Below are 27,013 nucleotides of genomic sequence, written 5' to 3'. Positions count from 1 at the left end.
AGCGCTCCTCCAGGAGAACTTCAAGGTCAGTCAAGGTTTATGAGTGCAAGGACCACAAGGGGTCTCTGGCTGATACAGGAAGAAAAGAAATCCGTGGAAAGGACGTTGAGGGATCACAGAATGGCCGGGAAACCCGGAGCGTCCTGCTGAGTGCCAGACCCTGTTCTGGGCGTGGGGACGCAGGGGCGACCATCACGGCGACTGCTGCCGTTGTGGAAATCGCGTGACGGACACAGGAAACCAAAACACCACACCGGCCCCCGGAGGCCTCTCGGGAGGGTGGGCAAAGTCACATTCATTGGGTGTCGGCGAGGAAACCGGAAGAGCCGTCATGGATGCCCACCGGGAGTTCAGCTATCCTTGGACCCCATTCGGTTCAGGCCCGGAGGGTCCCGGCCCGGGCTCCGGGTGTCTCCGGGGGCGCTGGCGTCTGAGGCGAGTGAGGGGCAAGGCGGGGTCAGGCCATTCTGCTGCCCTTTTAGTTTCGGATAAGGCACCTGAGGCACCAGTTTCAAACAGGATAAAGAACATCATTCATCGCTCTAAACTTTCCGTTTTTCCGAGGCTTTCGAACGGGCACCGTTCTCCTGCGGGACAGGCGGCACATCCTGGGAATTAGTAAGTGTCTACTGCAAAGAGAGTCCAGAAAAGGCATGTGCTGTTGTCTCTGTGGCGCAATCGGTTAGCGCGTTCGGCTGTTAACCGAAAGGTTGGTGGTTCGAGCCCACCCAGGGACGGTGGGAGAGTTTTCTTTTCTTTTTTCTTTTCCCCCAGAACCCATCCAGCGTTTTCGGTGCTGAATACCATTCCAGGTGTTCCATGCTGATTATTACCTGCACATCTGCTCCCACAAAGTTTACCGAACTGTGTTCGGGGTCCTGTCCACCTCACCACTGCTGCCAGTCTTGGACCACCCCGACTTTCCAGCTCTATTGTCTATCGTCTCTACTGGACTCCATACGTGCCTAACTCACGACCTCCTGAAAGAGATCAAGGAAGCCACGGTCTGGTGGGATAAAGTCTTTATTCTGCCAAGTCTGTAGACTTGGACAAGAAAGTTATATGTTGTGTGCCTCAAATTTTTCATCTCTGAACGTTAGTACTTGTTCTGTGAATGATGTTATAAGTGAGCTCATCATCATAATTCTCCTCTGCATTGTTTCTGATAAAGGCCTTTCTTCCCTGGTTGTGTATTACTTGGTTTCATGGTTTCACGATGACGAATATGCTGCAACCATCATTATCGTACACACACCTCTGACCACTCGTGCAGGTGTTTCCATAGCTTAGAGAACTGGAAGTGCAAGTGCTACCTTTAGTGTTTCTATGCTTCTAATGTTGGTAAATGCTTCAAATTTTCCTTCCACAGAAGTGGGACTGAATCATATTCCAGTTTATTTTCCAGACTTTCAATGTCCCTTTCTTCATTTACTTGCCAACACAGCAATCTTTGTATACATCTCTGTATGATAGTCTAACTAATAAAGGGAGCAGTGCCCTCCCGACATAACTAAGGGGAAGGACAACAGAGGGACATTGTGGGCATTACACAGAGATATTCTATTGCATACGTTCGAAAGCTCAACATTCAATATTTTTAAAATTCTCCAAGAACTGTAATTGTTTTCTCTGCTGACCTAGCCAACAGGGTCCAGAGAAGACTGCCCAGAATGACCTCTTTGATAACGTCCTGCCAAGCAACTTATCCAAAGAGAAGAATCTCGCTGATCCCAGAGGTTTTTTCCTTCTCCCGTTTTCTCTTTTATTTATAAATTTTGCTTATAATTTTAATTTGATGAAAACAATCTAATGCCTGTCCTTCCTCGTATAAAAAGGGGAATTAGCATGGGAATAAGTGTTTCTATGTTATTCCTTGTCAGTTTTTTGTTTGTTTGTTTGTTTCTGTGTTTTTTGGCTGTGACTATAAAACTTAGCCCATCTAAGACACATCGTGGGAGCCAACAGAATCCTGCCCCCCCCACAGGTTCCTGCTTCAGACCTGGACCCTTAGAGTTATTAGCTCATGTTTGCTCCGTTCTGTTAAATCTCATATGCAGAAATTGAGCATTTTGGCTTTTTCATACTGTGTGGTTACTGGACAAGTATTTTCTCTCTCTCCGTCTCATTTGTGCATCACTAATTTCTCCTCTCAGTGCGGGATTCTGGTTTTAATTCTAGGAAGTGAACGTCTGGGGATAATCCCTGTTGGGTGGTGGTATACAGGGATCTATTCGCTGTTAGGTAGAAGATGACAACTAATCTGGACCATGTGTCTTTCTTGTCTGATGCTTGTCCTGAGGATTCTGGTATTTCCTGGTATGTGACACCACAGCAGTGAGAAGCTGTCCACCTCTTGTCTTTCCACTATTTGGTAAAAACCGCGTGGGCCAAGGCAATCCTTGTCAATAACTGCAAAAGTATAGTAGCTACAATAAGGATGATCTTAATATGCAATGTTTCCCTCAAATGGAGCTCCACAGTAATAAGGGGATTAATACAGGAAGAATATTGAACTTTTAGCATGGAATACGCAGATTTCTTTCATTGGTATACTCAAGATTCTAAATAACTGAAAAAAGTCAAACAAATATCCTTTAGGGATTACTTAAATCAGACTACAGAAAGCAGAGGAAAGACATTTATATCATTACAAACAAGCAACAAAGCCAGCAACATGAGCACTTGTGACAACCCTACAAGTCAAGAGTTAAAGTTTCCAGAACTGTAAGCCAGTTCAGTCCTTAATACAAATGGATGAGGAGCAATGACGTCATGCACAGATACATACCCTGGAGACTCAAAAGCATAGCACAGAAGTACTCCGATTTTCACTAATGAGCTTCCTTCAAGGACCTGATGTGGCTTACTTATTTCATTTTGTTTCCCTCACTGTTAGTTGCTGTTAATACATATCGTTGCCTCTGCTTTCACCTTAAATAATACGCACTAGTTTGATGAATTTTTTCCCCTTTAAATATTTTTTTTCAGAAACAAAACAATATACTTTCTATTCCTTGGGACAGAATAGACAAATTGGGCCTCTAAAAATTTAAATTAATTAAAAATTAATTTCCCAATTAATTTCAGAAAAGTAATAATCACTTATATAAATTTAAAATAAGAAAATTAAGAATTTCTGGGAAAAATGCATTACTACTTATGCTTTCAATGTGGTATGTATATGAGGAAAAATTTTGTTGTTGAATTGGTGACTAGGAACTATAATAGATTTAGCTGTAGATTAAATTAATGGTGTTGATTACTGGGAAGAACAGTGAGAAATGAAATGAAATTGATTACAAAGACGACCCTTAATACTTTTAAGCAATTTAAATAATTTATACATTTTATATATAATTACATTTAAAATGTTTATGTCATGTGGTGTGTTTTTATCGAGGTGACTCAGAAAACTTAGATTGGTTTAATAATTTTGGTCTAAAAATGACTATATATATTTTTTCAGATTATCTTATAATGTAGAAAATAATGGTGGTATAATATTCTGGTATGTAAGTCTTGGCTTTATTTTCACTTGAACATCTGAGTTAAGTTGGACTTCTTAAATGTCTTATACTGGTTGTACCAGTTAAATAAGGAAACATATTCAGGAAGATTTCAATGTCATTGAAAAAATCATTTAAATTTATGTGTTGAAGTGTATTAAATATACTAGTCAAGTATATTAAATATACTAATATCTTTAAAGAGGAATGAATACTTGTAATTCTAGAAACCAGACGACTCAATTATTCCGCTTACAATTTCTGGTAAATATTTTTAGGTGTCATCTAATATGTGATTCCATATATACGAATATATGATTCCAACATTCTCATGTTCCATCATGTGTCAGCTTAAATTACAAATTCAACATCTAGAGTTAAATTTAAATCTTTGACTAACATTAAATTGATTTAATTAACGAATCATCCTTGGTTGCCTGCAAATTCTCTCTGTCTTTGTCCTTCCCGTTTGCCCTGATTTCCTGATAGGTTGGCTGACAACAGCGCTTTCCTTGGGGAATGCTGTTGTTTTCTGGGTTCACATATATTTCTATATTTTGTAGGTTTGCGGCTGGTGCTGTGGCTATTCTTATGTGTTCCCTTGACAAAAGTTCAGTAGCGTGGCTTGTGTTTTCACTGCTCTGACACGACAGAATCATAACCTTAATGCTGCGCACTGCACAGCCTCTGAAACCTTCTCAGTCGCCTCCTTGCTTCTCGTTACACATTCATTTTTGCATGGCCCTTGCTTTTTATCACAGCAAGCACCAAAATCCAGCTTTGCACAGAAATGATATCATTGAAAAGAATGTAGGATAATCTAATGTTGGCAGATTTTACTATGTAAATTACAGCTCAATAAAGCTTACTTTTAACAAAAAAGGACAAACAAAACCAAATGTTGACAGGATGGAGAGCACTGGAAATTCTTATTCATTTCTGGAAACGGTATAAAAAAGTTCAACAGGTTGGAAAAAAATTTGGCAGCATCAGCTGAGGGTCATACATACACAGTTATATGCTGTGGCCCAGAAATCGTACTTTTAGCTGTGCTACACCTTTGACCTGTGCTCTCCAATATGATAGGGAGAAGCCACATGTAGCTACTGAACACTTGAAAGTTGCTAGGGCCACACGTTGTAATGATAATATTTTGATGTAGTAAGTCTCCTAAAACATTAAAATAGATTAAACTAGAAAATTCAAAATTCCTTGTGACAGGTTTGAAAACTAATAAAGGGAAACGTCACTAAAATGAAGTTGGGAGACCAGAAGTGGGAGCTCTCATGGGGTACCACTCAAGTTCAAAGACAGGAAGTATCGTCAATTATAGACCGAGACAGAAGAAGCATCAATAGGAAAGAATCATGGATTACAGGCCCCAACAGAAAAACATGTACATTGCATCTCCTGCAGGAAACCAGCAACTTGGCAATGAGAAAGCATCATCACCCTGAACTTTCACTTTTCTTGAAAGGGCTTGGTTTCAAAACAACCTCCCTCAGCTTCCTCCTCTTTCTGTTAAGTAAGGTTCCTTCCTGTCTTTTGTTTGTGGGACTTGCCTATGGCTTTTGCTATACCTTGCTTGTCCTGAATTGCAATTCTTCCGCTAATCCTGAATAAACCCTTTTTGCAGGAAAAAAACAAAAAAAATCCCAACTTTTATATATTTTTATATTTATAAAGTTTTTACATTTATTTTGCTTCTTTGATTTTGCTGCGTTGGGTCTCCGTTGCTCGGCTATGGCTTTCTCTAGTTGCAGTGATTGGGGCCTACTCTTCATCGTGGTGGCTTCTTTTGTGGCGGAGCATGGGCTCTCTGCGCGCAGGCGTCAGCAGTTGTGGCATGAGGGCTCAGTCGTTGTGGCTCATGAGCTCTAGAGCGTAGGCTCAGTGGCTGGGGTGCACGGGCTTAGTTGCTCCACAACACGTGGGATCTTCCCAGACCAGGACTTGACCCCGTGTCCCCTGCATTGGCAGGCGGATTCTTAACCAATGCGGATTCTTAACCAATGTGCAACCGGGGAAGCCCCCAAAAGTATTATTTTTAAAGTCAACACTGGCATTATTCTGCTGGAATGGGGTCCCCTAGAAAAATGTGTATGTTCACCAAAAGTCACAAAAAAATGTTCGTACCTTTTCAGAATATCCTCAACTGGAAACAAGTGAAATGTCCAACAGTAGAAATCTATGGAGAGTTATATTCTTACAACGACTACACAGAGACAAAGAACTACGTGAAAAATAGGGTTAAATTTCATAGACATGATGCTGAGTGAAAGAAGTCAGACCCATGCCCCCCCAGGCCCCCAACCCCAGTGCATGCCCTGTGATGCAATTTATGTGAAAGTGACAGGCAGAGAGGTTGGGAGGGGTATGTGCGTGAGTCCTCTGAGCTCCTGCATGGGAAGAGTCATGAGGAAGCCTTTTGTGGTCTGGTAATTTCCATACCTTAGTTATTCAGGTTGCTTCATCAGTTATTCACGTTGGTGTACACTGGTAATGGTTTGGGAACTGTACACTCTTTGTACTTTATGCATATTATGCCTCATTTTTAAAAAATTTAATGCCACTTGGTTATTGTTAAAGTGATGTTGATACTTTTTCTTCTGCTTTATCCTGGGCTAGGAGGAAAAGTAAGTTCAAAGTACTTACTGGGATATTTTTGTTGTCCTCAGATTTCTGGCTTCCCTTCAGTATCGGATGTCTGACTACTTACTTATATGTTGCTCACAACCATGACCCTAAGCTGACATTCCACCGTTCATACTGTGGCAAAGAGAGAAGCAAGAGTTCATGATCAAATCTTGCTCTGTTAAGAATCAATATGAGTCAAGGTAGAGGGAGGGTATATGAAAATGAGAAATTCTGATGAGGAAAGTAGTTCAATTAGGCTTAAGTAACTCAGAGGTGCCAAAGGGAGGACACTGGCAGGTCGTCCACAAAGAAGAGCCGCCACATTCACGTCACCACTAAACTCTGAAGAATTTTTGGAGCCTCCACACATAGCCAAAAGCGTTTACCTGATTAGTTCGGAACGTCACGAGATTAACCCGTCCAGACTAGGTGTTTGATGGCTTTCAGCTATCTGTTCCTCAAGGAAAGGGAAAACTCCCCTTTCTCAGGCTTTGTGTGTGTGTGTGTGCGTGTGCGTGTGCGTGTGCGTGTGTGTGTGTGTGTGTGTTTCCTCTCTTCTCTTTTCTGGCTCTTTTATAAATCCTGTCTTTTTTAATGACAACATCCTAATAACTGTCTCCCATTTTTATTAGGAACCATGTGAGCTAACTCAATCAAAATCACTTTACTACTTGAAGTAAGTCAGAAAGAGGGAAAGAAATATCGTATATTAATGCATATATGTGGAACCTAGAAAAATGGTACAGATGAACCGGTTTGCAGGGCAGAAAGAGAGACACAGCTGTAGAGAACAAACATATGGACACCAACGCAGAGAAAGTGGCAGAGGGGTTCGTGGTGCTGGGGTGAATTGGGAGATTGGGATTGACATATATCCACTAATATGTATAAAATTACTAACAAGAACCTGCTGTATAAAAAATAAACAAAATTCAAAAATAATCTCTTTACCACTAATGTTGAAGTATGATTTTCATGTTCACATCTGTATACACTCTATTGGGAGCTTTGAAATGTATTCTTGGGTGGAGACTGCCATGGAAAGGGAAAGTTTAGGCCTTAAATTGTTGGAAGATGGGTCCTTCTTAGTCTTTAAATAGACAGTTTCCAGTTAGTATTGTTTAACAAGCTCATCGTCATTCTCTGTGCGTCTAACGTCGTGGCTTCTCCAAAGGTCCCGTTTCCTCTTTCTCCTCTTCTTCTTCTTCATTTCTTTAATTAGTCTGGGGAGTTTTGTAGGCTTACCTTTCAAACTTCTTTTCCTTTTGAAATCTTGGAGGTTGAACAAGGAAGGGATACAAATTTCAGTGAAGTTTCCTCAGATACCCGTGAGCATGGTGGCCAAGGGGAAGGGCTCTGGAGGCAAAGTGCCTGGGTCTGAGTGCTGGCTCTCACTGTCACGGGGGTGAGACCCTGAAAAGATTAGCTCAGCTTTTCAGTGCCTCAGTGTTCTCATCTGCAATAAGGGTTGGTAAAGTCCTACACTATCTTCCAGGGCTGTTATGTGGAGTTAATAAGTTATTCCACAGTAAAGCACTGAGGAACAGTGCTGGTCACTCAGTAAAGCTCGAGAAAGCTGCTATTATCCTTATTGTGAAGTCTTTTATTTCCCCTTCTAACTGTACCACTGCTGACCTTCAACATTCCCCAGAACAAATTACGATTGTTTAGCTGACCTCTTCTCCCTCATTTTAGTGACCTGCATCTGGAAAACTGGTTGGTTTGGATGGTGATCTAACTGGTGATCTAAAGGCAGTGGGGGACTGGATCCAGCTTCATCAGCTTCTTGGACCCTGGGCAGGCATGACGATTGTTTAGCTCATGGTAGACAATCTCTTGCACATGTTTCTATAGCAAGAGCTTTTCATAGATAGTCAGACATACCTTAAGTATTATAAGAAAAGTGCAAGTATGTACCAGTGACCTGTGTTTTTGGTTGTTGTTGTTTGAAGAAATCAAAGGAAGAAAATAGAATTTACCTGGAAGTTGTAGATTTCCTCCTTCAGTTATGACAGGGTGTTTGTAGCAAGTTGGCATTCACCCTGAAAACGACTAAGTCAAGTGTGGATTAAAGGAATTCTGTTTGAAGGCTTTGGAGAAATGCAGCTGGGACCCACAGGATCAGCTCCAGAGAGAGAGAAGCTCACTCGAATGAACCTAATTCTCTCCCTTTTCCCCTTAGGTCCAAAGGGCACTTGCGCGAACCCCCGGCTCCCGTGGCTCCTGGGAGCTGAGGAGTCAGCGGGGGCGACCCCTGCACTCGGGGGCATAGCTGTGGATCCGAGGACTCTGCGGTCGGTGTGGGAGCCCAAAGGCCGACTGTGGGAGGCTCGGGGGTCCTCCCTTCGGGGCAGGCTCGGAACCCTAAAAGCAGGGCCTCTAGGAAGCCGCAGTGTCCTTGCCTGAGAGGTCTTGGGGCTTCAAGGTTCATTCTTCAGTTTAAAAAGTTGGCGAGTAGGGCAGTGGTGGCAGGACCTACGGATTTCAGGGATGTGTCACTGAGCCACAGCACCTGCCGTGTTTCCGTAGTGTAGTGGTTATCACGTTCGCCTCACACGCGAAAGGTCCCCGGTTCGAAACCGGGCGGAAACAGACGTTCTTCCTTTCTGAAACTTTTACCTTCCCTTTCAAAAAAGCAAAACGGCCGAAAGGCAGGGGCTGAGGCAGCGGGCGCAGCTGCATTTTCCATCCCCAAGGGACAGGCCAGGAGTTCCGTTGCTGCCTGAGAGCCTGCTCAGCGCTAGGAGCCAGCCCTCCTTTCTCCGCTCTGAGTCACTGCGGAGTCCAGGCCACAGCCAGCTGACCCAAGTGCGCAAAGGACAAGGCTGACTTCGGCTCATTTTTACATCCGGAAATCCCCTCACCTCCTAAGCAGGCGCCTAAATCTCTTGCACATGTGCACGCGGGTTATGTCTCTGGAAACCAAGGAGTTCATCCCTGGCTTGGCTTCACACAAGTTCATCCCTTCACACTTGGCTTTCCCCCATCTCGGCACACTTACGCAACAGTTTGATTTGCGTGACGAAACAAAAGAGACCGAACCCAACTGTGCACCGGGGACTCGAGCCAAAGACACGGAAATGAACAATGTCAGGCTCCCCTAACTGAGCTGGTCGCGGAGGGGAAGGAGCCCGTACCCGTGCCGTTAACCAGGAGAGCCCCCAGAGCCAGAGCAGACATCAGGAAGTGGACGGATCCGCCCATCACCTGCTGACATCCCAGTCGGCACCTGACTCAAGAGAAAACCGAGCTTCAGAAAGAGAGCATGACCTTGGCTCGGCAGCACAGAGCACTGAAGCTAGACCAGGACGGACCTTGTGTCCTGTGTCAGAGCCCACAGCGTCGCCCAAGACTGCAGATGTGAAGGGTGATGAGCAGCCGGGCAAGGGCTGGGAGCCTTGCACAGCTGCATTCAGCCCTGGGCTTCTGGGAAATCTCCGTTCCTGCTCTCCGGGTCTCTGAAGTGTAATCTTTACTTTTACAGTTTTCATCTGGAGAGTCGAAGTCGAGGCCCCTCAATGGTTCCCTGGTGGTCTAGTGGCTAGGATTCGGCGCTTTCACCGCTGCGGCCCGGGTTCGATTCCCGGTCAGGGAAGCCTATTTTTTCTTTTTTTTTTTCCTTTTTTTTCCCTTCAGTATCTCCACTGGCAGGAGTCTTCCTCTTCCTGCCCCGACTAGAGCTGTGTTTACTTCAAGGTTCAGATGCAGAAGAGCTTCTGCACTGAGTCCCCAAATGCCGGTGAGTCCTGGCCTCAGGATCCTTGACATCGCGCCGGCTGGAGGAGGTGAGATGTAATGAACAGCCTGGGCTGGCCAGATCTCGCCTCGGCTCTTTTCTCCCTGCATGTTACAAACCCGAAGGCTTATTTACAGAGTTTTCATCCCAAGAGCATCGGGGACTCGAGTTCCAAAAATTCATGAAAAACCAAAACCAAAACCCTTTGAAACATACAAAAAAGTTGCAAGAGTAATAACATCGTATATTCTATACGTAAGTGCACAGTAAACATTTTCCCACGTTGGGTTTCTCACTCTCTCTCCGTCTATAAGAATGGCGACACCACTTGAGAGTTCCTTGCAGACATCTCCACTCAAGATTGCTCCTTTCGTTTGGCGTGTCTCTCAAAGCCAGCTTCTGCGGGACTTGTCCTCCAAGACCAGGGGAAGCCTTTGTCCTCGCGGGGACGCCCCCTTGCCCTTTCAGGAACCTGAAATCCGTTCTCTTCAGGTTGTAGAGAAGCTTCAGGAGGAGTTTTATTCAGCTCCCCCCGAAGTGCAGGCCAGACACGTTCTGTGCTAGTAGGAATCCCCCTGGACCGGCTGCCCTCCGGTCTCCTCCCGGTTGCCTTGGCGGGCAGTGGGGTCTTGGGTCAGCCTGAGCGCTGGAACCCCCTACCTCGGGAAAGGCCCTTCAGGTAAGTGCAGCTGCCCCTTGGCTGTTGCCTGGATCTCTGTGCCCTGCAGGGAGCGTAAAGTGTTCTGACAGGACACAAAGGTGACGAATCCTTCCCTGTAGTGAGTGGGAGGATGAGAGGAGCAGATGGGAAATGCGTCAAAGGCAGGGGAGTATTCTCAAGTGCTTGTCAGAATTGTCTGCATGGGTGGCTGCCCTGTGATACTAGTGCTTAGTGTTGTCTTTTCCTGACCTTGACCCAGTCTAGGTCCAGTGTGATTAAGTGCTCTAAACCGTCCGTTTTTCTGAGGCTGTGGAACTGGTACAATTTTCCGGTGAGAAAGGCGGCACATTCTGGGAATTCGTAAGTGTCTACTCCACAGAGAGTCCAGAAGAGTCACGTGTTGCTGTCTCTGTGGTGCAGTGGGTTAGTGCGATCGCCTGTTAATAGAAGGGTTGGTGGTTCGAGCCCACCCAGGGACGGTGGGAGAGGTTTTAGAACTCATTCAGCGTTTTCCGTGTTGATTACCATTCCCGGTGTTCCATGCTGATTATTAGCTGTACATTTGCTCCCACAAAATTTACCGAATGCAGTTCGGGGTCCTGTCCACCTCCCGACTGCTGCCAGTCTTGGGCTACACTCCCCTTCCCAGCTCTATTGTCTGTCGTCTCTATTGGACTCTATACTTGCCTAATTTACGGCCTCCTGAAAGAGATCCAGGAATCCACGGTCTGGTGGGATAGTCTTTATTCGGCAAGTCTATAGACTTGGACTGAAAGTCATATTTTATGTGTCTTAAACTTTTCATGTGTGAACGTTAGTAATTGTTCTATGAATGATGTTAGCAGTGAACTCATCATCATAATTCTCCTCTGCATTATTTTTGATAAAGGCCTTTCTTCCATGGTTGTGTATTACTTGCTTTCATGGTTTCACGATGACAAATATGCTGCAACCATCATTATCGTACACACACCTCTGACCACTCATGAAAGTGTTTCCATAGCATAGGGAACTGGAAGTGCAAGTGCTACCTTTAGTGTTTCTAATGTTGGTAAATCCTTCAAATTTTCCTTCCACAGAACTGGGACTAAATCATATTCCATTTTATTTTCCAGTCTTTCAATGTCCCTTTCTTCATTTACTTGCCAACACGGAAATCTTTCTATACATCTCTCTATGATAGTCTAACTAATAAAGGGAGCAGTGCCCTCCTGTCATAACTAAGGGGAAGGACAACAGAGGGACATTGTGGGCATTACACAGAGATATTCTATTGCATTTGTTCGAAAGCTCAACATTGAATATTTTTAAAATCCTCCAATAACTGTAATTGTTTTCTCTGCTGACCTAGTCAACAGGGTCCAGAGAAGACTGCCCAGAATGACCTCTTTGATAACGTCCTGCCAAGCAACTTATCCAAAGAGAAGAATCTCACTGATCCCAGAGGTTTTTTCCTTCTCCCGTTTTCTCTGTTATTTATAAATTTTGCTTATACTTTTAAATTGATGAAAACAATCTAATGCCTGTCCTTCCCCGTATAAAAAGGGGAATTAGCATGTGAATAAGTGTTTCTATGTTATTCCTTGTCAGTTGTTTGTTTTTTTCTTTGTTTCTGTGTTTTTTGGCTGTGACTATAAAAATTAGCCCATCTAAGACACATCGTGGGAGCCAACAGAATCCTGCCCCCCCACAGGTTCCTGCTTCAGACCTGGACCCCTAGAGTTATTAGCTCATGTTTCCTCTGTTCTGTTAAATCTCATGTGCAGAAATTGAGTATTTTGGCTTTTACATACTGTGTGGTTACTGGACAAGGGTATTATCTCTCTCTCTCTCTCTCTCTCTCCCTCTCATTTTTGCATCACTAATTTCTCCAAAAGTGTAGTAGCTACAATAAGGATGATCTTAATATGCAATGGTTCCCTCAAATGGAGCTCCAGAGTAATGAGGGGGATTAATACAGAAAGAATATTGAATTTTTAGCGTGGAATACGCAGCTTTCTTTTCATTGGTATACTCAAGTTTCTAAATAACTGAAAAAATTCAAACAAATGTCATTTAGGGATTCCTTACATCAGACTACAGAAAGCAGAGGAAAGACACATCATTACAAACAAGCAACCAAGTCAGCAACATGAGCACTTGTGGCAACCCTACAAGTCAAGATTTAAACCTTCCAGAACTGTAAGCCAGTTCAGTCCTTAAGACAGATGGATGAGGAGCAATGACGTCATGCACAGATACATACCCTGGAGACTCAAAAGCATATCACAGAAGCACTCCGATTTTCACTGATGAGCTTCCTTCAAGGACCTAATGTGGCTGACTTATTTCATTTTGTTTCCCTCACTGTCAGTTGCTGTTAATACATGTCGTTGCCTCTGCTTTCACCTTAAATAATGAGCACTAGTTTGATAAATTTTTTTCCCTTTAAATATATTTTCTCAGAAACAAAACAATATATTTTATATTCCTTGGGATAGAATAGACAAATTGGGCCTCTAAAAGTTTAAATTAATTAAAAATTAATTTCCCAATTAATTTCAGAAAAGTAATAATCACTTAGGTAAATATAAAATAAGAAAATTAAGAATTTCTGGGAAAAATGCATTACTACTTATGCTTTCAATGTGGTATTTATATGAGGAAAATTTTTGTTGTTGAATTGGTGACAAGGAACTATAAGAGATTCAGCTGTAGATTAAATTAATGGTCTTGATTACTGGGAAGAACAGTGAGAAATGAAATGAAATTGATTACAAAGACAACCCTTAATACTTTTAAGCAATTTAAATAATTTATACATTTTATATATAATGACATTTAAAATGTTTATGTCATGTGGTGTGTTTTTATCGACGTTACTCAGAACACTTAGATTGGTTTAATAATTTTGGTCTAAAAATAACTATATATATTTTTTCAGATTATCTTATAATGTAGAAAATAATGGTTGTATAATATTCTGGTATGTAAGTCTTGGCTTTATTTTGGCTTAAACATCTGAGTTATGTTGGACTTCTTAAATCTCTTCTACTGGTTGTAGCAGCTAAATAAGGAAACATATTCAGGAAGATTTCAATGTCATTGAAAAAATCATTTAAATTTATGTGTTGAAGTATATTAAATATACTAGCCAAGTACATTAAATATACTAATATCTTTAAAGAGGAATGAATACTTGTAATTCTAGAAACCAGACAACTCAATTATTCCGCTTACAATTTCTGGTAAATATTTTTAGGTGTCATCTAATATGTAATTCCATATATACGAATATATGATTCCAACATTCTCATGTTCCATCATGTGTCAGCTTAAATTACAAATTCAACATCTAGAGTTAAATTTAAAACTTTGACTAACATTAAATTGATTTAATTAACGAATCATCTTTGGTTGCCTGCAAATTCTCTCTGTCTTTGTGCTTCCCGTTTGCCCTGATTTCCTGATAGGTTGGCTGACAACAGTGCTTTCGTTGCGGAATGCTGTTGTTTTCTGGGTTCACAGATTTCTGGGCTCACCTATTTTGTAGGTTTGTGGCTGGTGCTGTGGCTATTCTTATGTGTCCCCTTGACAAAAATTCAGTAGCGTGGCTTGTGTTTTCACTGCTCTGACACAGCAGAATCATAACCTTAATGCTGCGCACTGCACAGCCTCTGAAACCTTCTCAATCGCCTCCTTGCTTCTCGTTACACATTCATTTTTCCATGGCCCTTGCTTTTTATCACAGCAAGCACCAAAATCCAGCTTTGCACAGAAATGATATCATTGAAAAGATTGTAGGAGAATCTAATGTTGGCAGATTTTACTATGTAAATTACACCTCAATAAAGCTTACTTTTAACAAAAAAGGGCAAACACAACCAAATGTTGACAGGATGGACAGCACTGGAAATTCTTATTCATTTCTGGAAAGTGTATAAAAATGTTCAACAGGTTGGAAAAAAATTTGGCAGCATCAACTGAGGGTCATACATACACAGTTATATGCTGTGGCCCAGAAATCGTACTTTTAGCTGTGCTACACCTTTGACCTGTGCTCTCCAATATGATAGGGACAAGCCACATGTAGCTACTGAACACTTGAAAGTTGCTAGGGCCACAAGGTGTAATGATACTAGTCTGATGTACTAAGTCTCTTAAAGCATTAAAATAGATTAAACTAGAAAAATCAAAATTCCTTGTGACAAGTTTGAAAACTAATAAAGTGAAACGTCACTAAAATGAAGTCGGGAGACCAGAAGTGGGAGCTCTCATGGGGTACCACTCAAGTTCAAAGACAGGAAGTATCGTCAATTACAGACCCAGACAGAAGAAGCATCAATAGGAAAGAATCATGGATCACAGGCCCCAACAGAAAAACATGTACCTTGCATCTCCTGCAGGAAACCAGCAACTTGGCAATGAGAAACAATCATCACCCTGAACTTTCACTTTTCTTCAAAGGGCTTGGTTTCAAAACAACCTCCCTCAGCTTCCTCCTCTTTCTGTTAAGTAAAGTTCCTTCCTGTCTTTTGTTTGTGGGACTTCCCTATGGCTTTTGCTATAGCTTGCTTGTCCTGAATTGCAATTCTTCCGCTATTCCTGAATAAACCGTTTTTGCTGGAAAAAAACAAAAAAAATCCCAACTTTTATATATTTTTACATTTGTAAAGTTTTTACATTTATTTTGCTTCTTTGTTTTTGGCTGCGTTGGGTCTCCGTTGCTCGGCTATGGCTTTCTCTAGTTGCAGTGATTGGGGCCTACTCTTCATCGTGGTGGCTTCTTTTGTGGCGGAGCATGGGATCTTGGCGCGCAGGCGTCAGTAGTTGTGGCATGACGGCTCAATAGTTGTGGCTCACGGGCTCTAGAGCATAGGCTCAGTGGCTGGGGTGCACGGGCTTAGTTGCTCCACAACACGTGGGATCTTCCCAGACCAGGGCTTGACCCCGTGTCCCCTGCCTTGGCAGGCGGATTCTTAACCAATGCGGATTCTTAACCAATGTGCAACCGGGGAAGCCCCCAAAAGTATTATTTTTAAAGTCAACACTGGCATTATTCTGCTGGAATGGGGTGCCCTAGAAAAATGTGTATGTCCACCAAAAGTCAAAAAAAAAATGTTCGTACCTTTTCAGAATATCCTCAACTGGAAACAAGTGAAATGTCCAACAGTAGAAATCTATGGAGAGTTATATTCTTACAACGACTACACAGAGACAAAGAACTACGTGAAAAATAGGGTTAAATTTCATAGACATGATGCTGAGTGAAAGAAGTCAGACCCATGCCCCCCCAGGCCCCCAACCCCAGTGCATGCCCTGTGATGCAATTTATGTGAAAGTGACAGGCAGAGAGGTTGGGAGGGGTATGTGCGTGAGTCCTCTGAGCTCTTGCATGGGAAGAGTCATGAGGAAGCCTCTTGTGGTCTGGTCATTTTCCATACCTTAGTTATTCAGGTTGCTTCATCAGTTATTCACGTTGCTGTACACAGGTAATGGTTTGGGAACTGTACACTCTTTGTACTTTATGCATATTATGCCTCATTTTTAAAAAATTTAATGCCACTTGGTTATTGTTAAAGTGATGTTGATACTTTTTCTTCGGCTTTATCCTGGGCTAGGAGGAAAAGTAAGTTCAAAGTACTTACTGGGATATTGTTGTTGTTCTCAGATTTTTGGCTTCCCTTCAGTATTGGTTGTCTGACTACTTACTTATATGCTGCTCACAACCATGACCCTAAGCTGACATTCCACTGTTCATACTGCGGCAAAGAGAGAAGCAAGTGTTCATGATCAAATCTTGCTCTGTTAAGAATCAATATGAGTCAAGGTAGAGGGAGGGTATATGAAATTGAGAAATTCTGATGAGGAAAGTAGTTCAATTAGGCTTAAGTAACTCAGAGGTGCCAAAGGGAGGACACTGGCAGGTCGTACACTAAGAAAAGCCGCCACATTCACGTCACCACTAAACTCTGAAGAATTTTTGGAGCCTCCACACATAGCCAAAAGCGTTTACCTGATTAGTTCGGAAGGTCACGAGATTAACCCGTCCAGACTAGGTGTTTGATGGCTTTCCGCTATCTGTTCCTCAAGGAAAGGGAAAACTCCCCTTTCTCAGGCTTTGTGTGTGTGTGTGTGCGTGTGCGTGTGCGTGTGTGTGTGTGTGTGTGTGTTTCCTCTCTTCTCTTTTCTGGCTCTTTTATAAATCCTGTCTTTTTTAATGACAACATCCTAATAACTGTCTCCCATTTTTATTAGGAACCATGTGAGCTAACCCAATCAAAATCTCTTTACTACTTGAAGTAAGTCAGAAAGAGGGAAAGAAATATCGTATATTAACGCATATATGTGGAACCTAGCAAAATGGTACAGATGAACCAGTTTGCAGGGCAGAAAGAGAGACACAGCTGTAGAGAACAAACGTATGGACACCAACGCGGGGAAAGCGGCAGAGGGGTTTGTGGTGGTGGGGTGAATTGGGAGATTGGGATTGACATATATACACTAATATGTATAAAACTGCTAATAAGAACCTGCTGTATAAAAAATAAACAAAATTCAAAAATAATCTCTTTACCACTAATGTTGAAGTATGATTTTCATACTAACATGTGTATACACTATATTGGGAGCTTTGAAATGTATTCTTGGGTAGAGACTGCCATGGAAAAGGAAAGTTTAGGCCTTAAATTGTTGAAAGATAGGTCTTTCTTAGTCTTTAAATAGACAGTTTCCAGTTAGTATGTGTTTAACAAGCTCATCGTCATTCTCTCTGCGTCTAACGTCGTTGCTTCTCCAAAGGTCCTCTTTCCTCTTTCTCCTCTTCTTCTTCTTCATTTCATTAATTAGTTTGGGGAGTTTTGTAGGCCTACCTTTCAATTTTCTTTTCCTTTGAAATCTTGGAGGTTGAACAAGGAAGGGATGCAAATCTCAGTGAAGTTTTCTCAGTTACCCATGAGCATGGTGGCCAAGGGGAAGGGCTCTGGAGGCAAAGTGCCTGGGTCTGAGTGCTGGCTCTCACTGTCACGGGGGTGAGACCGTGAAAAGGTTAGCTCAGCTTTTCAGTGCCTCAGTGTTCTCATCTGCAACAAGGGTAGTAAAGTCCTACACTATCTTCCAGGGTTGTTATGTGGACTTAGGAAGTTATTCCACAGTAAAGCACTGAGGAACAGTGCTGGTCACTCAGTAAAGCTCGAGAAAGCTGCTATTATCCTTATTGTGAAGTCTTTTATTTCCCCTTCTAACTGTACCACTGCTGACCTTCAACATTCCCCAGAACAAATTACGATTGTTTAGCTGACCTCTTCTCCCTCATATTAGTGACCTGCATCTGGAAAACTGGTTGGTTTGGATGGTGATCTAACTGGTGATCTAAAGGCAGTGGGGGACTGGATCCAACTTCATCAGCTTCTTGGACCCTGGGCAGGCATGACGATTGTTTAGCTCATGGTAGACCATCTCTTGCACATGTTTCTATAGCAAGAGCTTTTCATAGATAGACATATCTTAAGCATTAGAAGAAAAGTGCAAGTATGTACCAGTGACCTGTCTTTTTGGTTGTTCTTGTTTGAAGAAATCAAAGGAAGAAAATAGAATTTACCTGGAAGTTGTAGATTTCCTCCTTCAGTTATGACGGGGTGTTTCTAGAAAGGTAGCATTCACCCTGAAAACGACTAAGTCAAGTGTGGATTAAAGGAATTCTGTTTGAAGGCTTCGGCGAAATGCAGCTAGGACCCACAGTTTCAGCTCCAGAGAGAGAGAAGCTGATTCGAATGAACCTAATTCTCTACCTTTTCCCCTTAGGCCCAAAGGGCACTTGCGCGAACCCCCGGCTCCCGCGGCTTCTGGGAGCTGAGGAGTCAGCGGGGGCGACCCCTGCACTCGGGGGCATAGCTGTGGATCCGAGGACTCTGCGGTCGGTGCGGGAGCCCAAAGGCCGACTGTGGGGGAGGCTCGGGGGTCCTCCCTTCTGGGCAGGCTCGGAGCCCTAAAAGCAGGGCCTCTCGGAAGCCGCAGTCTCCTTTCATGAGAGGTCTTGGGGCTTCAAGTTTCATTCTTCAGTTTAAAAAGTTGGCGAGTAGGGCAGTGGTGGCAGGACCTACGGATTTCAGGGATGTGTCACTGAGCTGTAGCACGCGCCGTGTTTCCGTAGTGTAGCGGTTATCACGTTCGCCTCACACGCGAAAGGTCCCCGGTTCGAAACCGGGCGGAAACAGACGTTCTTCCTTTCTGAAACTTTTACCTTCCCTTTCAAAAAAGCAAAACGGCCGAAAGGCAGGGGCTGAGGCAGCGGGCGCAGCTGCATTTTCCATCCCCAAGGGACAGGCCAGGAGTTCCGTTGCTGCCTGAGAGCCCGCTCAGCGCTAGGAGCCAGCCCTTCTTTCTCCGTGAGTCACTGCGGAGTCCAGGCCACAGCCAGCTGACCCAAGTGCGCAAAGGACAAGGCTGACTTCGGCTCATTTTTACATCCGGAAATCCCCTCACCTCCTAAGCAGGCGCCTAAATCTCTTGCACATGTGCACGCGGGTTATGTCTCTGGAAACCAAGGAGTTCATCCCTGGCTTGGCTTCACACAAGTTCATCCCTCACACTTGGCTTTCCCCCACCTCGGCACGCTTACGCAACAGTTTGATTTGCGTGACGGAACAAAAGAGACCGAACCCAACTGTGCACCGGGGACTCGAGCCAAAGACACGGAAATGAACAATGTCAGGCTCCACGAACTGAGCTGGTCGCGGAGGGGAAGGAGCCCGTACCCGTGCCGTTAACCAGGAGAGCCCCCAGAGCCAGGGCAGACATCAGGAAGTGGACGGATCCGCCCATCACCTATTGACATCCCAGTCGGCACCTGACTCAAGAGAAAACCGAGGTTCAGAAAGAGAGCATGACCTTGGCTCGCAGCACACAGCGCTGAAGATAGACCAGGACGGACCTTGTGTCCTGGTTCAGAGCCCACAGCGTCGCCCAAGACTGCAGATGTGAAGGGTGATGAGCAGCCGGGCAAGGGCTGGGAGCCTTGCACAGCTGCATTCAGCCCTGGGCTTCTGGGAAATCTTCGTTCCTGCTCTCCGGGTCTCTGAAGTGTAATCTTTACTTTTACAACTTTCAACCGGAAACGCTAATTAAGGCCCTTCAATGGTTCCCTGGTGGTCTAGTGGCTAGGATTCGGCGCTTTCACCGCTGCGGCCCGGGTTCGATTCCCGGTCAGGGAAGACTTTTTTCCTTTTTTTTTTTTTTTTCCTTTTTTTTCCCCTTCAGTATCTCCACTGGCAGGAGTCTTCCTCTTCCTGCCCCGACTAGAGCTGTGTTTACTTCAAGGTTCAGATGCAGAAGAGTTTCTGCACTGAGTCCCCAAATGCCGGTGAGTCCCGGCCTCAGGGTCCTTGACATCGCGCAGGCTGGAGGAGGTGAGATGTAATGAACAGCCTGGGCTGGCCAGCTCTCTCCTCGGCTCTTTTCTCCCTGCATGTTACAAACCCGAAGACTTATTTACACAGTTTTCATCCCAAGAGCATCGGGGACTCGAGTTCCAAAAATTCATGAAAAACCAAAACCAAAACCCTTTGAAACATACAAAAAAGTTGCAAGAGTAATAACATCGTATATTCTATACGTAAGTGCACAGTAAACATTTTCCCACGTTGGGTTTCTCACTCTCTCTCCGTCTATAAGAATGGCGACACCACTTGAGAGTTCCTTGCAGACATCTCCACTCAAGATTGCTCCTTTCGTTTGGCGTGTCTCTCAAAGCCAGCTTCTGCGGGACTTGTCCTCCAAGACCAGGGGAAGCCTTTGTCCTCGCAGAGACGCCCCCTTGCCCTTTCAGGAACCTGAAATCCGTTCTCTTCAGGCTGTAGAGAAGCTTCAGGAGGAGTTTTATTCAGCTCCCCCCGAAGTGCAGGCCAGGCACGTTCTGTGCTAGTAGGAATCCCCCCGGACCGGCTGCCCTCCGGTCTCCTCCCGGTTGCCTTGGCGGGCAGTGGGGTCTTGGGTCAGCCTGAGCGCTGGAACCGCCTACCTGGGGAAAGGCCCTTCAGGTAAGTGCAGCTGCCCCTTGGCTGTTGCCTGGGTCTCTGTGCCCTGCAGGGAGCGTAAAGGGTTCTGACAGGACACAAAGGTGAGGACGAATCCTTCCCTGTAGTGAGTGGGAGGATGAGAGGAGCAGATGGGAAATGCGGCAAAGGCAGGGGGAGTATTCTCAAGTGCTTGTCAGAATTGTCTGCCTGGGTGGCTGCCCTATGATAATAGGGCTTAGTGTTGTCTTTTCCTGACCTTGACCCAGTCTCAGGTCCAGTGTGATTAACTGCTCTAAACCGTCCTTTTTTCTGAGGCTGTGGAACTGGTACAATTTTCCTGCGAGAAAGGCGGCACATCCTGGGAATTCGTAAGTGTCTACTCCACAGAGAGTCCGGAAGAGTCACGTGCTGCTGTCTCTGTGGTGCAGTGGGTTAGCGCGAACGGCTGTTAATGGGAAGGTTGGTGGTTCGAGCCCACCCAGGGACGGTGGGAGAAGTTTTAGAACTCATTCAGCGTTTTCCGTGTTGATTACCATTCCCGGTGTTCCATGCTGATTATTACCTGTACATCTGCTCCCACAAAATTTACCGAATGCAGTTTGGGGTCCTGTCCACCTCCTGACTGCTGCCAGTCTTGGGCCACACTCCCCTTCCCAGCTCTATTGTCTATCGTCTCTATTGGCCTCTATACTTGCCTAATTTACGGCCTCCTGAAAGAGATTCAGGAATCCACGGTCTGGTGGGATAGTCTTTATTCGGCCAAGTCTATAGACTTGGACAAGAAAGCCATATTTTATGTGTCTTAAACTTTTCATGTGTGAACGTTAGTAATTGTTCTATGAATGATGTTAGCAGTGAACTCATCATCATAATTCTCCTCTGCATTATTTTTGATAAAGGCCTTTCTTCCATGGTTGTGTATTACTTGGTTTCATGGTTTCACGATGACGAATATGCTGCAACCCTCATTATCGTACACACAGCTCTGACCACTCGAGCATGTGTTTCCATAGCGTAGGGACCTGGAAGTCCAAGTGCTACCTTTAGTGTTTCTAATGTTGGTAAATCCTTCAAATTTTCCTTCCACAGAATTGGGACTAAATCATATTCCATTTTATTTTCCAGTCTTTCAATGTCCCTTTCTTCATTTACTTGCCAACACGGAAATCTTTCTATACATCTCTCTATGATAGTCTAACTAATAAAGGGAGCAGTGCCCTCCCGACATAACTAAGGGGAAGGACAACAGAGGGACATTGTGGGCATTACACAGAGATATTCTATTGCATATGTTCAAAAGCTCAACATTGATTATTTTTAAAATTCTCCAAGAACTGTAATTGTTTTCTCTGCTGACCTAGCCAACAGGGTCCAGAGAAGACTGCCCAGAATGACCTCTTTGATAACGTCCTGCCAAGCAACTTATCCAAAGAGAAGAATCTCACTGATCCCAGAGGTTTTTTCCTTCTCCCCTTTTCTCTTTTATTTATAAATTTTGCTTATAATTTTAATTTGATGAAAACAATCTAATGCCTGTCCTTCCTCGTATAAAAAGGGGAATTAGCATGGGAATAAGTGTTTCTATGTTATTCCTTGTCAGCTTTTTTGTTTGTTTGTTTGTTTCTGTGTTTTTTGGCTGTGACTATAAAAATTAGCCCATGTAAGACACATTGTGGGAGCCAACAGAATCCTGCCCCCCACAGGTTCCTGCTTCAGACCTGGACCCTTAGAGTTATTAGCTCATGTTTCCTCTGTTCTGTTAAATCTCATGTGCAGAAATTGAGTATTTTGGCTTTTACATACTGTGTGGTTACTGGACAAGGGTATTTTCTCTCTCTCCGTCTCATTTGTGCATCACTAATTTCTCCTCTCAGTGCAGGATTCTGGTTTTAATCCTAGGAAGTGAACTTCTGGGGATAATCCCTGTTTGGTGGTGGTTGACAGGGATCCATTCCCTGTTAGGTAGAAGATGACAGCTAATCTGGACCATGAGTCTTTTTTGTCTGATGCTTGTCCTGAGGATTCTGGTATTTCCTGGTATGTGACACCGCAGCAGTGAGAAGCTGTCCACCTCTTGTCTTTCCACTATTTGGTAAAAACCGCGTGGGCCAAGGCAATCCTTGTCAATAACTGCAAAAGTATAGTAGCTACAATAAGGATGATCTTAATATGCAATGTTTCCCTCAAATGGAGCTCCACAGTAATAAGGGGATTATTACAGGAAGAGTATTGAATTTTTAGCTTGGAATACGCAGGTTTCTTTTCATTGGTATACTCAAGTTTCTAAATAACTGAAAAAATTCAAACAAATGTCCTTTAGGGATTGCTTACTTCAGACTACAGTAAGCAGAGGAAAGACACATCATTACAAACAAGCAACCAAGTCAGCAACATGAGCACTTGTGGCAACCCTACAAGTCAAGTTTAAACCTTCCAGAACTGTAAGCCAGTTCAGTCCTTAATACAGATGGATGAGGAGCAATGACGTCATGCACAGATACATACCCTGGAGACTCAAAAGCATATCACAGAAGTACTCCGATTTTCACTAATGAGCTTCCTTCAAGGACCTAATGTGGCTTACTTATTTCATTTTGTTTCCCTCACTGTCTGTTGCTGTTAATACATATCATTGCCTCTGCTTTCACCTTAAATAATGCCCACTAGTTTGATAAATTTTTTTACCTTTAAATATATTTTCTCAGAAACAAAACAATATACTTTCTATTCCTTAGGATAGAATAGACAAATTTGGCCTCTAAAAATTTAAATTAATTAAAAATTAATTTCCCAATTAATTTCAGAAAAGTAATAATCACTTATGTAAATATAAAATAAGAGAATTAAGAATTTCTGGGAAAAATGCATTACTAATTATGCTTTCAATGTGGTATTTATATGAAGAAAAATTTTGTTGTTGAATTGGTGACAAGGAACTATAACAGATTTAGCTGTAGAGTAAATTAATGGTCTTGATTACTGGGAAGAACAGTGAGAAATGAAATGAAATTGATTACAAAGACGACCCTTAATACTTTTAAGCAATTTAAATAATTTATACATTTTATATATAACGAAATTTAAAATGTTTATGTCATGTGGTGTGTTTTTATCAAGGTTATTCATAAAACTTAGATTGGTTTAATAATTTTGGTCTAAAAATGACTACATATTTTTTTTCAGATTATCTTATAATGTAGAAAATAATGGTGGTATAATATTCTGGAATGTAAGTCTTGGCTTTATTTTAGCTTGAACATCTGAGTTAAGTTGGACTTCCTAAATTTCTTATACTGGTTGTACCAGTTAAATAAGGAAACATTCAGGAAGATTTCAATGTCATTGAAAAAATCATTTAAATTTATGTGTTGAAGTATATTAAATATACTAGCCAAGTAGATTAAATATACTAATATCTTTAAAGAGGAATGAATACTTGTAATTCTAGAAACCAGACGACTCAATTATTCCGCTTACAATTTCTGGCAAACATTTTTAGGTGTCATCTAATATGTGATTCCATATATACGAATATATGATTCCAACATTCTCATGTTCCATCATGTGTCAGCTTAAATTACAAATTCAAGACCTAGAGTTAACTTTAATCCTTTGACTAACATTAAATTGATTTAATTAACGAATCATCTTTGGTTGCCTGCAAATTCTCTCTGTCTTTGTGCTTCCCGTTTGCCCTGATTTCCTGATAGGTTGGCTGACAAGAGCGCTTTCTTTGGGGAATGCTGTTGTTTTCTGGGTTCACATATGTTTCTATATTTTGTAGGTTTCTGGCTGGTGCTGTGGCTATTCTTATGTGTTCGCTTGACAAAAGTTCAGTAGCGTGGCTTGTGTTTTCACTGCTGTGACACGGCAGAATCATAACCTTAATGCTGCGCACTGCACAACCTCTGAAACCTTCTCAGTCGCCTCCTTGCTTCTCGTTACACATTCATTTTTGCATGGTCCTTGCTTTTTATCACAGCAAGCACCAAAATCCAGCTTTGCACAGAAATGATATCATTGAAAAGAATGTAGGATAATCTAATGTTGGCAGATTTTACTATGTAAATTACACCTCAATAAAGCTTACTTTTTTTTTTTTTTTTGTGGTACGTAGGCCTCTCACTGTTTCGGCCTCTCCCGTTGCGGAGCACAGGCTCTGAACGCGCACGCTCAGCGACCATGGCTCACGGGCCCAGCCACTGCAGCATGTGGGATCTTCCCGGACCGGGGCACAAACCCGTGTCCCCTGCATTGGCAGGCAGACTCTCAACCACTGCGCCACCAGGGAAGCCCTAAAGCTTACTTTTAACAAAAAAGGACAAACAAAACCAAATGTTGACAGGATGGAGAGCACTGGAAATTCTTATTCATTTCTGGAAAGGGTATAAAAAAGTTCAACAGGTTGGAAAAAATTTGGCAGCATCAGCTGAGGGTCATACATACACAGTTATATGCTGTGGCCCAGAAATCGTACTTTTAGCTGTGCTACACCTTTGACCTGTGCTCTCCAATATGATAGGTACAAGCCACATGTAGCTACTAAACACTTGAAAGTTGCTAGGGCCACAGGTTGTAATGCTAATATTTTGATGTAGTAAGTCTCCTAAAATATTAAAGTAGATTAAACTAGAAAATTCAAAATTCCTTGTAACGGGTTTGAAAACTAAAAAGGGAAACGTTGCTAAAATGAAGTCGGGAGACCAGAAGTGGGAGCTCCCATGGGGTACCACTCAAGTCCAAAGACAGGAAGTATCATCAATTACAGACCCAAACAGAAGAAGCATCAATAGGAAAGAATCATCGATTACAGGCCCCAACAGAAAAACATGTACGTTGCATCTCCTGCAAGAAATCAGCAGTTTGGCAATGAGAAACCGTCATCACCCTGAACTTTCACTTTTCTCCAATGGGCTTGGGTTCACAACAACCTCCCTCAGCTTCCTCCTCTTTCTGTGTAAAGTAAGTTTCCTTCCTGTCCTTTGTTTGTGGGACTTGCCTATGGCTTTTGCTATAGCTTGCTTGTCCTGAATTGCAATTCTTCTGCTATTCCTGCATAAACCCTTTTTGCTGGAAAAAAACAAAAAACAAAAAAACCCCCAACTTTTATATATTTTTATATTTATAAAGTTTTTACATTTATTTTGCTTCTTTGTTTTTGGCTGCGTTGGGTCTCCTTTGCTGGGGGAGTGCTTTCTGTAGTTGCAATGATTGGGGCCTACTCTTCATCGTGGTAGCTTCTCTTGTTGTGGAGCATGGGCTGTCGGCATACAGGCATCAGTAGTTGTGGCATGAGGGCTCAGTAGTTGTGGCTCACGGGCTCTAGAGTGTAGGCTCAGTAGCTGGGGTGCACGGGCTTAGTTGCTGCACAACATGTGGGGTCTTCCCGGACCAGACCTCGACCCCATGTCCCCTCCCTTCGCAGGCGGATTCTTAAGCAATGCGCAACCAGGGAAGCCCCCAAAAGTATTATTTTTAAAATCAACACTGGCACTATTCTGCTGGAATGGGGTGCCATAGAAAAATGTGTATGTCCACCAAAAGTCACACACAAAAAAATTTTTGTACCATTTCAGAATATCCTCAACTGGAAACAACTGAAATGTCCAACAGTAGAAATCTATGGAGAGTTATATTCTTACAACGACTACACAGAGACAAAGAACTACGTGAAAAATAGGGTTAAATTTCATAGACATGATGCTGAGTGAAAGAAGTCAGACCCATGCCCCCCCAGGCCCCCAACCCCAGTGCATGCCCTGTGATGCAATTTATGTGAAAGTGACAGGCAGAGAGGTTGGGAGGGGTATGTGCGTGAGTCCTCTGAGCTCCTGCATGGGAAGAGTCATGAGGAAGCCTCTTGTGGTCTGGTAATTTCCATACCTTAGTTATTCAGGTTGCTTCATCAGTTATTCACGTTGGTGTACACAGGTAATGGTTTGGGAACTGTACACTCTTTGTACTTTATGCATATTATGCCTCATTTTTAAAAGTTTAATCCCACTTGGTTATTGTTAAAGTGATGTTGATACTTTTTCTTCTGCTTTATCCTGGGCTAGGAGGAAAAGTAAGTTCAAAGTACTTACTGGGATACTTTTGTTGTCCTCAGATTTCTGGCTTCCCTTCAGTATCGGATGTCTGACTACTTACTTGTATGTTGCTCACAACCATGACCCTAAGCTGACATTCCACTGTTCATACTGCGGCAAAGAGAGAAGCAAGAGTTCATGATCAAATCTTGCTCTGTTAAGAATCAATATGAGTCAAGGAAGGGGGAGGGTATATGAAATTGAGAAATTCTGATGAGGAAAGTAGTTCAATTAGGCTTAAGTAACTCAGAGGTGCCAAAGGGAGGACACCGGCAGGTCGTCCACAAAGAAAAGCCGCCACATTCACGTCACCACTAAACTCTGAAGAAGTTTTGGAGCCTCCACACATAGCCAAAAGCGTTTACCTGATTAGTTCGGAACGTCACGAG

At 43.1% G+C, this 27,013-nt stretch overlaps 1 long non-coding RNA gene and 3 other non-coding genes across 4 annotated transcripts; all 4 read left to right on the top strand.

The window, feature by feature from the left end:
• Window positions 1-485: 485 nt before the first annotated feature.
• LOC117198773 (uncharacterized) lies at window positions 486-22,706 on the top strand. The gene is made up of 3 exons (XR_007478700.1): window positions 486-618; window positions 775-2,241; window positions 22,498-22,706. It is a non-coding gene; the product is annotated as an uncharacterized LOC117198773 (long non-coding RNA).
• TRNAN-GUU (transfer RNA asparagine (anticodon GUU)) lies at window positions 664-737 on the top strand. The gene has a single exon. It is a non-coding gene; the product is annotated as a tRNA-Asn (tRNA).
• TRNAV-CAC (transfer RNA valine (anticodon CAC)) lies at window positions 8,663-8,735 on the top strand. Its single transcript has one exon. It is a non-coding gene; the product is annotated as a tRNA-Val (tRNA).
• TRNAV-CAC (transfer RNA valine (anticodon CAC)) lies at window positions 18,662-18,734 on the top strand. The gene has a single exon. It is a non-coding gene; the product is annotated as a tRNA-Val (tRNA).
• Window positions 22,707-27,013: the final 4,307 nt, after the last annotated feature.

Source organism: Orcinus orca, chromosome 1, assembly GCF_937001465.1.
Source record: "Orcinus orca chromosome 1, mOrcOrc1.1, whole genome shotgun sequence".
Taxonomy (NCBI): Eukaryota; Metazoa; Chordata; class Mammalia; order Artiodactyla; family Delphinidae; genus Orcinus; species Orcinus orca.
The sequence above is the reverse complement of the archived record's forward strand: the minus strand, read 5'-3'. Positions and strand labels throughout refer to the sequence as shown.